General features: G+C 34.2%; 1 pseudogene; it reads left to right on the top strand.

Annotated features, from left to right (window-relative positions):
- The first annotated feature begins 3278 nt into the window (after positions 1-3278).
- Positions 3279-16073, top strand: LOC120145513 (annotated as a pseudogene).
- The last annotated feature ends 1981 nt before the right edge of the window (positions 16074-18054 follow it).

Below are 18054 nucleotides of genomic sequence, written 5' to 3'. Positions count from 1 at the left end.
AATTTAGGGACCAATTTAAAATAAAGATCGTAGTTTGGGGATGAAAATGAAATTTTCAAAAGTTTGAGGACCAATTTAAAATGATAGTCATAGTTTAGGGATGTAATTAGAATGTTTAAAAGTTTAAAGATTAATTTAAAATGAGTGCGAGACATGTGATGCAATTAACTCCTTTTGATTAATATCCAACAACTCTTTCTTGATAGCAACAAGGGAAAAATGTGTTGGCTCAGGGTGTTGCTCTTTTGCTTCTTCTTCCTCTTCTTGGAGGTGTTTCTTTAGCTCCTACTGCTTCTTCACCTGCAAGTAAGCTTCAGTTCGTTTAAAGCTTGAACCCTACCTTTGAATTTATGTAATTCAAACGCATTACTATCGTTTGGAGGATTACAACATTTTTTTTTGCTAAACTCATTGGAGAACTGCAGGTACTATACCAAGGCTGCTTGCTGGTTCCCCTCAAGGATACCCCGGACATGTTGATACATAGACGAACGCAGGATTTTAAAATTTTTAAGAGGGAAGGAAACTATAAAATTTTAAAGAAGTCGAAAATAGATTTTCAATAGAAAATATATAGATTAAATTAAAATATAAAATGATTTTAAATTTTCAGAGAGAATAATCACCCCTACTCGCTCTCTCGATCCATCCTTAGGTTGACGAGAGGCAAGGATAAACCATCTGAAAGGGCGAAAACGTGCCCTTTCACGTCTAAAGACGCGGAAAAGACCCATCAGTTGCGACAAAACCGAGCATTCTAAAGCGGACTTGATTATAATATGTGGCAACAGCAGCAGCAGCACCGCTATCTATCATCCACCCCACATGCGTACTACGAGCAGAGTCGTGAGAAAACAAATGAGATTGTGTTCGGGGGCAGTTCAAGAACAAACTAGAAAGCATGAATCTTTAGTCACTAAAATGCGTATTATGGAGACGACATATAAGATCATCAGTTCATCACAACAGCATTCGCTTCCGAACAAATCTGTGGTCGCAATGGGATCTTTTATAGTGTGCTTTGCATTGATGATTCAACCATTGTCATCAGAATTCAGTAACTCAATCTATAGTTGTTGGATTAAATATGTAATTTACACATAATTAGTTGTCTAGTGGGATCATATACTAGATTCTTTAAATAAAGTTAGAAGTTCGAATCATGACATTGTAAATAGAGTAAATTAAGTTTGGAAGACCGTCCCATAATGATCTTTTCCGTACTCGATCCAACTCTGACCATTACTATTAACTATTAGGTGGCGTTTGGTTGGATGGAATCCCTTGGAATTGGTGGGAATTAGAATCCAATTTCATAACTTTCTCATGTTTGGTTCAAGTTTTTCAAGAGAATTGGAATCCCTGATGGAATTCAATTCCATCAAATGAGGGAAAGTAAATTCCATCAAAAAATGGATAGAGTTGGAGGGAATTGAAATTTGACCATATTACCATCATTAATCATTTGGTAACTTATTCATATATTGAATAAAAATATTTTTTATTATTTCGGGTCGAGTTTCTAATTCATATATTCGGGTCGGATCGGGTTTTTTTTAAGTGTGATATTCGGGTCGGGTTCGGGTTTAGGGCGAAAAAAACCGGACTGACCCGAAAATATATATAATTCGGGTCGGGTCGGATTAAGTCACTGTTTTTATTAAATACAAATAATTTTTTATTATTTCGGGTCGGGTCGAATTTCTAATTCATATATTTGGGTTGGGTCAGATGAAACTTTATTTTGTTCGGGTCGGGTCGGGTTTTTTTAAGTGTTATATTCAGGTCGAGTCGGGTCGGGTTTTTTTAAGTGTGATATTCGGGTCGGATCGGGTCGTGTTCGGGTTTAAGGTGAAAAAAAACCGGACCGACCCGAAAATATATATAATTCGGGTCGGGTCGGATTAAGTCACTTTTTTTATTAAATAAAAATATTTTTTTATTATTTCGGGTCGGTCGGATTTCTAATTCATATATTCGGGTCGGGTTGGATGAAACTTTATTTTGTTCAGGTCGGGTCGGGTTTTTTAAGTGTGATATTCGGGTCGAGTCGGGTCGGATTTTTTTAAGTGTGATATTCAGGTCAGGTCGGGTCGGGTTTAGGTTTAGGGTGAAAAAAACCGGACCGACCCGAAAAAAATATAATTTTACCTTATATATTTAGGAATAATTACAATAATAACCCTCTATATATATATTTTTTTTCAATTAAGTCAATGTTTTTATTGAATAAAAATAATTTTTTTATTATTTTGAGTCGTGTCGGGTCGAGTTTCTAATTCATATATTGAATAAAAATAGTTTTTGGTATATTTTTTTTTGTAACTAATTAACATACTCCGATTGGAATGTATCGAAATATTGCTATATCTTTTGGTAACTTATTAACATATTTTGATTGCGATGATTTTAACTTATAATGTTTATTAGTATGATTTTTATAATTTATTGAAATGAATAATCAATCAATAAAATGAAAATTTAATATTTTTTATAATATATTACTACATGTAAGTTGTAAAATAAACTAAAATAAAGCAAAAAAACAAGAAGGACAATTTTGTCATTTTATATTACTGAAATCAAATTCATCTGACATGTTTGCGAACCAAACAGAATATGAAATTGGATTCCAATTCAATTTCCTGCCAACCAAACAGAATATGGAATTGGATTCCAATTCCTACAGATTATAATTCCTTCACAGATTCTAATTCCCTCATAAACATTCTAGCGAACCAAACGCCACCTTAATTTCATATAAGGAGTTTTTTTACCTTAAAATAAAACATTAGATATCAAAATACTCTAAAAAATAAAAATAAAAAATAAAAATAAAAATGATTATTTTTTTGTTGCCCTCACGGTTCCAAGGTTGCACCTTGACTAATCCGGACTGACACGTGTTGTATACCTGACTTTGGTAGGTGAGCCTCCTAGCAGAGGTTTTCTGCATAGATTCGAACTCGAAATCTTACTTAAGCGATATCAAATTACTTTTCACTTAAATAAACTCCTGTCGGTAAAATTAAAATAATTATTTAACTAAACATTAAAAATATCTTTTAATATTATGTCTAGATCGAATATGGTTGGTTGTATATATATATATATAACATTTACCCGACCCGTCCGACCCGTCCAACCCATGGGTCATATTTCTATGCAGCTGCGACCCGGGGGCGATTAAATAACTCAGCGGCAGCGCTTCTGTTTTTCGTATCACGGTTCCATTTTTTATTTTATTTTATTTTATTTTTACTTTTAAATTTAGTTTTACAAAGACAAAAAGAAGCAGGCAGCATTTTCATTGTCACCGGGAAGAAAGAAGAAAATAAAAGGAAAACAGCGACTTGCGTTTTCTCTGCTGCTCAGATCCACATCTCTGCCTGCTTTATCTTTCTTAGATCTTCGAATTCCAACTTTTGGATCTTCAAGCTGTGCATCCTAAGATTTGAATAGAAATTCGGTTTATTCCCGTGCAGCCTTCATTTGTTGATTGATTAGTTACAGCGTTTAATTTGATTGGATCTGATTCAAGCTCTCTCCGGAAGCTTCAACCCTGGACGAAATCATGAATCCTTTCTCGTCTGGTACTCGTCTAAGGTGAGCACCAATCGCTACTTTTGCCAAATTTATCTTTTACTTCCCCGCTTTCCTTTTTAAATTTGAAAAATCAGGTCAAGAACACGATGATTTTTATCTTCAATGTATTGGTTTTTTGGATTGAAACATCTGGGCTTTTGTGCTATTTGGTTTGATTCATCGATTTTGGGGAGTTAGGTTGTAGTTACTGCTACTTAAAAGATGTTTGCGTCTGAATTTAGAGTCGAATAGAGTTTGTTAGTTTTTTCGGTTTCATAATTTGATTCTTCAACCTAGCTTTTCCTTTTGTTTTTTGATTTGATTTGAACTAGTTGCAACTAAGGGTGAATATGTAGAAATGTCTGAAGTCATAGCATATTCATTTAGTAATGCGTTTGAAAATAGCTTGATCTATTGTTTTCATGAATATTGATGATATGAAATGATGCGTCGAATGACCTTGGTGTTTGAAGTGCTATTTTCTAGAGAGGAAACTGGAATCTCCACCAGCCAACAGTACAAACCACACTTTCTCTACTTGTTGCATTATATTATGTTAGTTACACAGCATATTTTGGAATATAGATATGACACTGAACCTTTAAACACCAGTAACTAGTGGAAATTTAGAATTTGAATAGTTAAGGTAGTCATTTATGTTACTATACTCCAATCTGGTTACCACAAGTACAGTCAGAAATCAGAACAGTCTGGTAGGTGATTTGTAGTTATTGTGGTTATATGTTCAAATTGATTTGTAGTACTTATCACAGATTTAGGAATCAATTTGAAAATTGGATTCTCTTTTTACTTTTCGTAGTGTAGAATGCTAGGTAATTCTAGAAGCTGATTGTATCTGTTGCAATGGAACTGAATAGTAGTATCTTTCTCTATATAGATTTAACATTGTTAAAAAGTTTGCATTGGATTAATGTATTTCATCCATATAGATAGCAAAAGAATCTGGTTCTGATTGATATCCTCCATTCCCTGTTATGGGAGTTCTGAGTCAGTTCTTTGCATTAGATTACTGAATTTAATCCATATTTTTTGGGTGTGAAGATCACAATCTCCTTGTCTTTTTTTTTTTTATAAAAGTTGGAGGTCTCATTAAAAACTCCCTTCGTATTCTTTCTCATGCTTAGAAGTATGTTGAAAAACATTGGAAGGAAGAAAAAAGTGCCTCATAATTTATTAAATAGAACACCAAGTACATGTGAAAACACCGAATACCCTCATATGGAAATATACACCATTACAAAAACCATATCACCTAAAAATCTCCCATCGTCAGACAAAAAACCCCAAAGACAGTAACCCGATTTCTAAAATACACCTCAAGTTGCAAAAGAACATAACAAAATATAAACCAACACTTGCAACCAAAAAAACTAAAAGAAACGCCTTTGAATATAGCTACCGAACAGTTACGAGCCAACTGAAGGAACAAGTTCTAATGAAATATCGCAATCTTCAGGGACTCAAGAATTTGGTTTGAAGGAAGGATCAACTTCATGCACCATGATCTTGAATAAATTAGCACCGACGTTCAACTCCAACAACTCATCAATTCGCACTTGAGCCTTTGTGAGTATTTGAATTTTAGCCCGATCAAAATACGATGGAAACTCACAGCTGTTGTCAATTGCTAATAATTTGCCCCACTTAGCTGCAATATTTTTGAAAGTATCTCAATTCCAAGCGTGAAAAGGAACACCTTCGCAAACTAACCACACGCAACGACAATCCACCACCAGACTCTCTGACCAAGTTTTAACTCTGGAAAACCATTTTGCCAGAGTCTCTAGTTTATCATCCTTCACGCTTCTCAACGAATCAGAGTCTTCAAAAACCATTAGAACTACATTTCCAGCAGCTCTCATTAACGTGAAACCAACAAGATTACCGATTTTGATAAAGTTCTTGTACCACCCCACAAGACAGTTACTCAACATGTGAAGTTTATCTTCTTCCACAACACCCTCAACTTCACAGTGTTTATTCCTCGAAACATCTTCCATTCCAGACTTACGTTGAACAACTGTCGAGGACTTTCTCCAATAAGACTGTCGAGGTTTATATTTAGCCAAAGAGACTCTAATTTTGCTGCTGTAAATATGAGCACCATTCATCTTTGATATCGCTTTCCTTGCTTCTTCAATTGTTGCAAAGCGAATGAACCCAAAACGAACCCTTTTCGAATTTCTTTTGTTAGGAATGAAGGCATCAATAACATGACCGTGAGTACAAAATAAAGATCCAGGTCTCTTCCAGTGGATCTTCTCTGGTAGGTTTTCAATGAATAACGTGAAGCATCCACTCCTTGTCTTTATTCATTAAATGATTTATGGCTTGAGACTCTTCCTATGTGGAATGATCAGTAGCGTTTTGCTTTAAAGGAAGAAACTGGTAAGTAGGAATATATGATCTCCTCTTTTTTGCATCTGAGTTGTTCCATATATTTATGAAGAACTTTATATGTATGTTGCAAAAAGGTATCTGTTAGTTATATGTAATTTTTTAGGGAAAAAGAAAAAGGGACCATGGATTTGGCATCCTATTGTTTGAAAAGCTTCTTCGAGGCAGGTCCTATGGCTGGTTTTTAAGAATATTGTTGTCTTTTCCAGTTAGGGTATAAGTCCGCCCCCTCCCCCAAATGAATCAAATTAATAACACACTTTTTTTACATTTCTGCTCCAGTATATATTAATGAATCTAAATGATTTGACTTTACTGTAGATTATACGTTCTTATTGGCTACTGCTCCAATGCAGGGACATGATACGAGCTATACGTTCTTGCAAAACTGCAGCAGAAGAACGTGCTGTTGTGAGGAAAGAGTGCGCTGCAATTCGTGCAGCAATTAGTGAAAATGATCAAGATTATAGGCACCGTAACCTGGCAAAGCTCATGTTCATTCACATGCTTGGGTATCCCACACATTTTGGCCAAATGGAATGCCTGAAGTTGATTGCATCTTCTGGATTTCCAGAGAAGAGGATTGGATATCTTGGTCTTATGTTGCTTCTTGATGAAAGACAAGAGGTTCTGATGTTGGTAACAAATTCATTAAAGCAGTATCCTACATGTAGACTTTCTCAAGCTTAATTTGTTCCCATTTCCTTGCCCCTTTTACCATTTCTTTTCTCAATTAATAAATTTGTCCCTGATAGGCTGGTATTATGAAAGGTAAAAATAAGAAAATGGAGAGATATAGTTTATTATTATTTTTTTCCAGAAACCTTAACGTATATGCAGAGATCTCAATCATTCAAACCAGTATATTATAGGGCTTGCACTTTGTGCACTTGGAAATATTTGCTCAGCTGAAATGGCTCGTGATCTCGCTCCAGAAGTAGAAAGATTGCTGCAGTTTCGAGATCCAAATATCCGGAAGAAAGTAAGTGTTTGATACTGTGATACTCTTTATTCAAGGGCTTGTTGGCCACAGATTTTGATTTCAATGAGATTAAGTAAAGGAGAAAATGGGAGATTGATTTCAGTATTTGTGAATTTCATATGCTTAAACATTGCTAAGTATCCCTCTTAAAAGAGTTGGTCCATATAAAACTACTCGTTTTCCTATTGGAGGATCAATTTGATCATACAAGCAATTTTCTGTTCTTTTCTCTTTGCCCCTGCCAACATCCCTTTGTTTATGAATTCTTATCATATGCATTATCTGATAACTTTTAGGTTATCCGTCTTTTCTTGAGCAACCTGACTGCAATCTTTGACTTCTCTTGACTCTTATATGTTTTTCGTAGGCAGCATTGTGCTCCATACGGATCATAAAGAAAGTTCCGGACCTTGCTGAAAACTTTATAAATCCTGCTGCTTCGCTACTTAGAGAAAAGCATCATGGAGTCCTAATAACAGGAGTTCAACTTTGTACGGATCTATGTAAAGTCAGTTCAGAAGCCCTTGAATATTTTAGAGAGGTAATTTGGTTATAATTTTGTAAGAATATAGCTATAGCATCGAAAGACAATAACCTTATTTAGCATATGAATTGTTTGATAAACCTGTGAAAAGAAGAAGAAGAAGAAGCTATGATGCATATTTTTTTTGTAAATAGTTAATTTCTGCTTTTGCTTGTTTGGAACATCTCCCCTTTACCATCAATCCTTTGTTCTGGTTTTGGCTGGAGAGTACTGACCATCAAAAGGATTCAAGGAAGGGATTAGGTTTACAAATGTTCTGTGACTTCTGTCCTAAACTGTTGGCTATCTTTTGGCTTTTTCACACTAAGATGCTTCAGGCTACTTTTACAATTTGCTTTATGGTACTTTAAAACTTATTATGGCCTTTAGGGTCATGCAAAAACAGGACCCATTTTAGTATAGTTGAAGGATTGGGCTAGATCATATTTGCAGACTTTAGTGGGAAGAAACTTGTCAAAAATGAATAATGCATCAACTATCTAAATAATAGCTTTTTTGTCGTAACTGCAGAAGTGTACTGAAGGTTTGGTCAAAACTCTGAGGGATATGGCAAACAGTCCCTATTCACCTGAGTATGACGTTGCTGGCATTACAGATCCTTTCCTTCATATAAGATTGCTTAAGCTTCTGCGGATATTGGGCCATGGAGATGCTGATGCTAGTGACTGTATGAATGACATACTTGCCCAGGTATGTTGTTATCTATCTCCTTATTTGTAATATGTTCAAAGCCCTGAAAGAAGTATTTAAGCATAATACATATCCCTATATCGTCTCTCACCATTGAGTAACTGCCTCGAGGTTTTTGTTTTCATTTCTTTATGATAGCATAGAGGCTTTTGGTTTCGATCTTTTTCTTTTGAGATGAATTTCATGTGCATGCTCATTGTCTGCGGAACACCAAACTTTCTTATTAGAGGATCTGAAAAAAAGAACTTGTAAAAAGAAAAAAAAAGATGATTGCTAGATTGAGGAATGATATTTCTCTTACATATTATGGTTTAAGGTAGTACTGCATGATGAAAAATATAAGTTTTGTTGGTCTATTTTACTCATTTATTCATTTTTCTTTGTGGTCACAATTTTTGTTTATAGGTGGCAACAAAAATTGAGTCAAACAAAAATGCAGGAAATGCCATTCTTTATGAATGTGTTGGAACCATTATGAGCATTGAAGATAATGGTGGCTTACGTGTGCTTGCTATCAATATTTTGGGAAGATTCTTGTCAAATCGCGACAACAATATCAGGTATTTTCTTTTGAATATTTTCTTGATTTTTATATCCCTTTCTGTACTCTTTCGTTGTTTCTCTACTATATTATCAGGGGCAGAGGCAGGGGGCATGGTAGGGGCCATGACCCCACTAAACGGATAAATATCTGCTTTAGTCCCTTATAAAGTTAATGTTTTAAAGTTAAAGCATGGTAATTTTCACTTGTGCCCCCCCACAAAAAAATGATAAAAATTCAAATTAGTCCTCTTATAAATTATATAAATATAAGTTAAAACAATGATGAAATTATGTTTTATTCATTCAAAATTTTATAATTAATTGCCCCCCCCCCCCAAAAAAAAAAAAAGAAAAAGAAAATTTATTTCTGGTGCCCCTGTATAATATGAAACTGAACCTTGCATTGCTTCTCAGATATGTTGCATTGAATATGCTTATGAGGGCTATGGCAGTGGATGCTCAAGCAGTGCAGAGACATAGAGCAACAGTTTTGGAATGTGTAAAGGTAGGGCCTGAGGATATTAAGTTTCATGTTTCTTGATGACAATAGGTCTCTGATTTAGTTCTTGGTTCTTGCTCAAAAAGCATTCAGGGAGTTTCATTTGTTTTTCTTTTGTCTATCCAATTTCTCTAGTTCTGTTATTTATTTGTTACTTTCAGGTGAACCCCAAATGTGACAGAGTATGACTCTCCTTATTTGCTAAAGCAGTGAGGATTAATTCTCCCTTTAGATGTCACTTGATTTTTATCTCCCCTTGAGGATCACCCCCTGTAGTAAAAAAAAATTGTGTCTGTTATTATTATTATTATTATGTTGATATTTGGACCTAGTAGGGATTCAATTTTGGAGATATAGATATTTCCAGCATTGTCCCTTGGGCTTGAATCGGGTTAGTTTGGAATAGGAATTTAGTAGAGATCCTAAGTTTGAGCCATAGTACTGTAGCGAATGAAAGAGTTTCCAGAATGTTATTGATTGCTTTTAATTGAACTCTTATTTTATTTACTAGTGCCATTACTGTCAAAAACTGATTTTTCAGCTGTTGAAGAAGTTTCTTATTTGAAATTTTGTTTTCCAGGATTCAGATGCTTCAATTCGAAAGAAGGCACTTGATCTTGTATACTTGCTGGTGAGTGAAACCACCTAGTTGATTAACAATCAATTTTATTGCCTCAGGTTTGCCCCAGAGAAAATTTGGTACATTGATCAGATGCTCAAGGTTCTTTCCAAGGTATGTTTTTTTCTCATTGTATTTCTTTATAATTGGAGTAAAGATATTTTTTTTATTCCACGGAATTCATCCCCATCCATGTTTCTGTTTTGCTAATGTCTTCTCTCTTCTTTTAGTTGCACCTTTTGCTGTCTCTGTTTATAGTTGGTGTTGCGGAATTTTACATTTTCTTAAATGTTATCACATTTTTGTTTCACTGGTGGGCTTATTTTTTTTCAATCCTTGATCTGATCCAATCTTTTGCATGTGTCCATTAATCCATTAAGTGGGGTAAACCATGTCTTCATATTTACTCTTTTGATTACTGGACATCTTTATTAAACATCTGATCTTGTAATATATAAATCCCTTGCAAATGAAAGTGAAATAGGCCATCTTTTTTATGCGGTACTTTCCAAAATAATTGGATATATTAATACGTTTTTGTGTGAAAATTTGGCAAAATATACTGTCAAATGCATAAGTCTATCCTCTTGATTTTTCAAGTTAAATATAGTGAGTGGGCCTGGCTTAGCTGTGACCTTTGCTGCTTGTTGCCTCGAGTTAATGAACTTCCAATGGCTGAAAATGGGATATTCCATCTCACATCATATTTAAGTAAATATCATCAATGAAAACTGTATGAGTCTTCACATTACCCAAGAACTTGAATTTAAGCTTGACTACAGAGAAAAGGTGGTTTTGGCCTGAACAATTGCTGGGACATTGCAATTTGCGTGAGCTCGTCTTGTAAATTGGTATTGGTTCTGATATGATCTTTATCCTTATGGTTTTGTTTATGACTGTGAAGTGTGATCCCAATGAGGATATCAAGACTTCGATTCAGAAGGTTTCTGATGCCTTTCTAAGCCAGTTAGGATTTACGAATGTGATTGATGAAGTTCATATGAAACTTCATGCCAAGCCACTACTACTAGTAACTTGTTAAGGACTTGTGGTTTGTATCTAGAAAATTAGTCAGGTCAATGGTTTTAGGGTCTGTAATAATTGGTTGCTGGCTAAAACTTTACTCAATTTGCACGAGGAAGCAATCGAGTAGAGGAGGCATTATGCTGGAAGTGTGAAAACCCAGGTGTATGACCAGTAGTTGTTTATTGAACCTGTACTGTATTCTATCTTTGCTATAATTCAATGTTTTTGCATTTTATTGATGAAGCCTAAGAGCCACTAAAAGAAGAACAGAAAGATCGTGTCATTGGTCAATGTTCGAGTAATAGAATGCTTGTTCTTTTAACCTTGTTTGGTGCGAGATTATCATCTGTTGGATTCTTGCTCTCATTTCTGCTTGACAAATTCCTCAGTAGGCAAGAAAACCTTTGTCATTTTTGGGTACTTGCGTTTTTGTTATTTATCTCTCTACGCAACAAACACTTCTATCAACCGTTTTTTTCTTTGTAGGCTGGAAATTTTGTAAAAGATGAAGTCTGGCATGCCCTTATTGTTGTCATAAGTAGTGCTTCTGACCTCCATGGATATTCTGTCAGGGCAATGTACAGAGCATTTCAAACATCAACAGAACAGGTGTTCTTTGGTTTATTTCGAACTTTATATGTCTGGATTTGTATTCTTATCTGCCTCAGCCTTCAAATGCAAAATGATATTTTCTGTAGGAATCACTTGTTCGAGTTGCAGTTTGGTGTATTGGTGAATATGGTGACATGTTGATAAATAATGTCGGGATGCTTGATATTGAAGAACCAATAACTGTAAGTACATTCGTATCCATGACTAGTTTGCATGTATTTGCAGTAATCATGTTGGATTTCTTCAGCCGATAGTTGGCTGTGATATATGAAGTGGAGTTTGTTTAGTGGAATCTTCTAGTTGATGAAAGTTGATTAGGATCCCTTTTAGCTTCTGTAAAGATTTCCTTAAGCTTAAGACTTAAAGACTTTTGACACAGTTTCTGCTAAACTGAATTTAAGTAATGAAATTGTTAACAGAACCGGTGACTATTGTTTGTTTAATTGGTAGTACGAAACATGTAAACACGTCATTTGTTTCATCAGATTCTAGATTTTTATTGTGGAAGTTTCATTTTTGTTTTAAAGTGGTATAACTGAGTTACTTATAACAATCAAATACATTTTGGCTTTCTAGAGATAAATCTATTCTAAAGCCAGAATTAATCAAAAAATTGCCTGTGAAAGTACGGTATTGATTTTGGGTTTATGGGTAATCTGATTTTGCAGATTTAGAACTAGGCAAGGAGCCATTCCCCTTTTAACAAGGCATTGCAAAATATCTTCTGTTTTAATCCAAATATCTTTTTAAAGGATTTTTATATTATTTCTGGTTGACGTTTGCTTGCTGTAAAGTGTAATAATGGGTGTCATCCAATGGATTTCTTTGTTACTTGAATCTTTTCTGTGGAATCAAATAAATCCAATTGGATTTTTAGACTAATGAGATTCTTTTCCTGTTGAATGATTAGCTGAAAGTCTTCCATGTCAGGATCCTGTTTATAAATTGAATGCTTAGTTTGTCTCTGCACATTCTTCTTATACTGCAGGTAAGAGAGTCCGATGCCGTGGATTCTGTAGAAGTTGCTATTAAGCATCATGCTTCCGATCTCACTACTAAAGCAATGGCTTTGATTGCACTGTTAAAGCTCTCTTCTCGTTTCCCTTCTTGTTCAGAGTATGTTAATGATTTGCCATGTACATTTGATCATTTAACATGCTCATTCCCCGTTGTTAGGCACCTTTTCACTAGCTTAGTTCAGTTAGGAGTTTAAAAATATGTCTTTTAAAATAAATAAAGTAATTGCTGTCAATTGGTTATTCAATTGGATTATTATTATTATCATTTTTATTTCTTAATATGAATATAAATCATAGATATCAATTTATTTTATATCTTTACATCAGTCTTTATTTTTTTTTTTACAGAAAATGAATTTGATTTGTGCAATTGTGTTATTTTATATCTTTACTTTTAGAAAAGTTTTCCTCAAGTTGAAATTTATTTCTTTGCCAATTGTTTAATCATCCTTATTTTATTTTGAAATTTCTGTGCAAACTAATTGAAGAATGTTTGTTATTTGTTTATATGGCATGAAAATAATTGATTGGTTGGTACCTTCAGGAGGATCAAGGATATAATTCTCCAGAATAAACAAAGCTTTGTGCTTGAGTTGCAACAGCGATCTATTGAATTTAATTGTATTCTTCAGAAGCATCAGAACATTAGGTATAATTAAAATTTTGCTTTTTGTTCTATGTTTTACCTCATATCTTTTGAGAAGACTTTGAACAACATAGCGTTGTGAAGTATAAAGATGATGGATGAATTGGTACAGATCTGCGCTTGTTGAAAGGATGCCAGTTTTGGATGAGGCAACTTTCAGTGGAAGGAGAGCTGGCTCATTGCCTACATCCGTTTCAACTTCCACTGGGACCACACGTAATCTTCCAAATGGAATTGCTAAACCAGCTGCAGCTCCTGTTGCAGACTTACTTGACCTAAGTTCAGATGATGCTCCAGCACCTAGCTCTTCAGGTGGTGATTTTCTTCAGGATCTTCTTGGTGTTGATTTATCCCCAGTTTCTGCACCAAGTAAGTTGGGATGCACGATGGTACATATTTGAGAAACATTTGAGTGAAATTTATTTTTTCAAGAAAGTGCTCATATTTTAAATTGCCTAATTCTTCAAGCTTCTTTGGATGTTGCAGTGTTAGTGCCTGAAATTAACATTTTCATGATAAAAAGTCCGTTCAAGAATCAAGAATTCAGCCGTTTTATCTTTTTTTATTTAACTTATACTTGCTGAGAATCCATCATCTATATCTGATAATCATAGTGAGAAACCTACTCTTTGGATTATGCTATAAAAGAACATAAAGCACATTTAAATTTGATTTCTATATCATTATAATTTTGAATTCCAAGTTTGTTTTGCTTGTATAATGGGCGTGTAACAATATTAAGTTGAAACCGGATAACTACTTAAGTTGTCAGTTTGGGTGTGTAACAATGTTAAAAGAAAATAAATAATCTCCTATTTTGTTCACAATTAAAAGTGAAATATTTTCTGTATTTTTTCTTTCCTTTTTGATTAAAAAAGGCTGATTTTATCCAACATTTTAGGTACAAGTCAGCCTCCAAAAGCTGGTACAGATGTTCTGCTGGATCTTTTGTCAATTGGAACTTCGCCTCCTGCACAAAGCAGCTCATCTGCATCTGACATATTATCCTCCATTCAAGACAACAATGCACCACTTGCCAATATAAACGGCCTCGCGTCACTTTCCCCACTTTCTGCAAATGCCACTTCTCCCGCAAGTCCTTCTGCAGTGATGGATTTATTGGATGGCTTTGGTCCCAGTCCTCAAAAGAACGGTAAGTTTTAAAGTTAAGGATTCTATGCATTGTGGCGCTTGTAGTTGCCATAGTAGTTATAGTTTTCTTTCTGTTGGCAGAGGAAAATGGACCAGCTTATCCTTCTTTAGTTGCATATGAGAGCAGCTCTTTAAGGATGACCTTCAACTTCTCAAAGCAACCAGGAAACCCACAAACAACTTTGATCCAGGCTATTTTTACAAATCTGTCACCTAATGTTTATAACGATTTCCTTTTCCAGGCAGCAGTTCCTAAGGTAACTCAAGATGGTCATTTGTGAGCTTGCTATACTTATATTATAGAAATTTATATTTCTGTTTCAGTGCCATCTGTCAAGAGGTGGATTTTGCATTCTCAGTTTTCTCTCTGTTGCTTTATTTATCATGGATTTATTTGGCAATCTAAGAACTTTGCGTTCCCAACTTAATGCCTGTCCTCACCACTAGTTCTCTATATGCCCAAAAAATACTTCTTTTTTTAGCCTTCTTAGGGTTCCTAAAATCTAGGCTTCATTAGTTTCACAAATCTAACAGTGATAGGTTGCTTAAAATGATCATTGAAGATGATAAATCTTATTATGTATATCTTTGCATGCATGCCCTTTAAAAACAAGTGATGCTGATACGCTTGCTGCTTTCGAACTCTGCAGTTTCTTCAGCTGCATTTGGATCCCGCTAGCAGCAATACCTTGCCTGCAAATGGGTCCATCTCTCAAAGTATGAAACTCACCAATAGCCAACATGGGAAGGTATGCACACCGAGTTTTAGTAAATTATATTTATATATACCGTTTAGCCGGTTAAAGCTGCTGTGACATTGTTAGTGGTGCTCTCCGTCCTAAATGGCTTATTGTGGCAGCCATCCTGCACTTCAGCTTTTTTGCTTCATCATATAAAAGTATTTTCTGCACTTTTGATAATAGGGATTTAAGAACTTGGTAGAATCAAGTCACTTTGACTAAGCATGTTTTGCCGCTACAATTTTTCAATGGCTTGGAGTAACACTGTAGGCAGGAGTTTGCAAGTATCTGCAATTTTTTTCCCTCTAAAGGAGAAAGGCCACATTACAACTTTTTGCTCTAGATGTTAGGTTTTACTTTTGCACCCAAGAAGGTGAAATCGAGAACCTCGGAGAGATTTGTTGAACTAAACTTTTATTGTGTCGGGAGTCCTGTGGTTGCAAAATTGTTCTTCCCTCGAGTCTCTGACCATCCAGTTTTCCATTTCTTTGGGGGGAGCAGAGAAGCATAGTTTAGTGTTGGGGCTAATTCAGAAAATGAGAGAAAGAAAAGGAAAAAAACCCAGAAGGACATGGTCACTAATATAAAAGCTGATAAAACTATGGTCTTCCTGGTCTTGACACCCGTAACCTTTAGCATCTAATATGTCGAAATACTTTGCTTACTTCAATCTTTCTCCTGATGCTACCTATCTTTCGAGGGTCTTTTACAGAGACTTGGTTACTCTTTTGTCTATTTTAACTTTCAGAAATCATTGGTCATGCGCATAAGGATGGCTTACAAGAAAAACGACAAAGATGTTTTGGAAGAGGGACAAGTCAACAATTTCCCTCGTGGAATGTGAGGCCGATCGATCCTCGGTGATGCTGAAGGTATTCAAGTACCACCTTCTTTCCTTTTTCATTTCTTCTTCAGCTTTGTTCTTTTAATCTCTGAGAAATTTCATCCTCAACTTGTAGGGATAGACTGATAGTGAATGCGGTCTCTTTTTTATTTTTGGTTTCAAAATAGTTGTATCCATGGGGGGAACATAGATTTTGCTGGGGATTTTGTGTTGTGTTGATTCTTTTAAAAAAATTATCTTAGTTGATTTTGTGTATATTATCATCATACTGCTATTATTATCGACCCTTCCATGGAATTGTGGGAACTGAAATGTCTGCTTGCCTAATCATCCTTAACCATAACTATATATATTTTCTTTTCCAAATTTTAGTATCTAAAATTATTTTTATCATTTAATTTTAAGTTAATTGTATCATATGTCCCAATCTCTGGCCCTCATTTCAAATCAGTCCTTGAACTTTTAGACATTTCAATTTCATTCCAAAATCCAATTTCATCCTCAAACTATGGGAATCATTCTAAATTGGTCTCTAAACTTTTGCATCTTCAATTTTATTTCAAAATTCATCCAAATATGTAATCCATTTCAACCATTGTTTAACTTAAATTTATTTTTTTTCAAACATATAATAATGTAACTTGGTTTAACGATTTTATTAACAAAAGATGTGATCAGTATATATGTATAATTTAGGATTAAATTAAAATGTTCAAAAAGTTTAGGTACCAATTTAGAATAAAGATGATAGTTTGGTGATGAAAATAAAATGTTAAAAGTTTGGGGATTAATTTAGAATGATAGTCATAGTTTAGGGATGAAATTGAAATGTTTAGAAATTTAGGGATCGTTTTGAAATGAGGGTCGTATATTAGGGATGTATAATACAATCAACTCTTTAATATTTTTTAAAAAGGTTGTCACGTGTCATCTGCATTGGACACTATAACCACACTAGAAAAAATTATCAAATTGATAATAATTTTCTATTTATATTATTATTCCAATAGTGTATACTTTAAAATACAAATCTCTATTTAATCTTTTAATTTGTTAAATTCCTCTCCACTTAACATAGAAGTTCGTCACTTAAGCTTCTTAGAAAATATGCATTTCCAAAAAAAAGTAATTATAAAATTTTCAACAAAAAAATGCATATAAAATAAATTAAACATTTAAATTAGACAAATACCATGAGTTATACGATAACAAATATAATATATAATGATAAATTTAATTTTTAAACTTAATTTATTTAGCCGTAATTCTAATTATTTTAGCTAAACTTATTTATTAACTTTTTAAAAAAGAATTAAATCATTTTCCAACGAGAATGTTGGCTAAAGTATTAAAATATAAACGATTTTGTCGTAACAACTCATGTGAATTAGTGTAACAACTAATGTGATAATTCACATGTGTTTCATATTTACATACAATTATTTTATATTATATGCTATATAAAAAATATAATTTTTTATACACACATGTTAATATGAGTGATTGGGAGGAGCTGTTATAGCTAGAGATGATAACGGGTGGCATTTTTGATAACTCGATCCAATCCGAAAATATGTATTTTTCAATCGAAGTCGATTAGATTAAATTTTTTTATTTCTTTCATCCGATCTGACTCGAAAAAATATATTTCTTCCACCCGACTTCGATCCGACCAAATTTTAGAGTATAAATCCAATCCGGCCCGACCTAGTATAGAATAAAGATTTAATTAAAAATAATAAATTTTATATAGCTAGGAATATTATGATTATTTATAAGGTGCCTGTTTTTTGTAGCCATGTAGTTTCTGTTTACCTTAATAAGTTGGCCTGGTTAAGGCTTAAAGCACATGTTTCTTCAACTGATGCTTAAAACCTGATGTTCAAACAACTTCCCAGATGAAGATTTTGGGGAAGCAAAATAGGAACTACAAAGGAAATGAATCTCAAGTACAAAATGCTGTTGGTGGTCTTACTTAAAGGACTGTTTTTTTGTTTAAATTAATCAAATTTGGTAGAGTGGACCATTGATGCTTATTATCATGCTTTAAAGGTAGGGCCTTGATCAATGTCCACCACAAAGCTTCATCCCAATCAACCCCATAAAATCAAATACCATTTTGATTATGGCTGTTA

Source organism: Hibiscus syriacus, unplaced genomic scaffold, assembly GCF_006381635.1.
Source record: "Hibiscus syriacus cultivar Baekdansim isolate YM2019G1 unplaced genomic scaffold, ASM638163v2 tig00110893_pilon, whole genome shotgun sequence".
In the NCBI taxonomy this organism is placed as follows: Eukaryota; Viridiplantae; Streptophyta; class Magnoliopsida; order Malvales; family Malvaceae; genus Hibiscus; species Hibiscus syriacus.
Note: the sequence above shows the minus strand (reverse complement) of the source record. Positions and strands in the feature narration are given on the sequence as shown.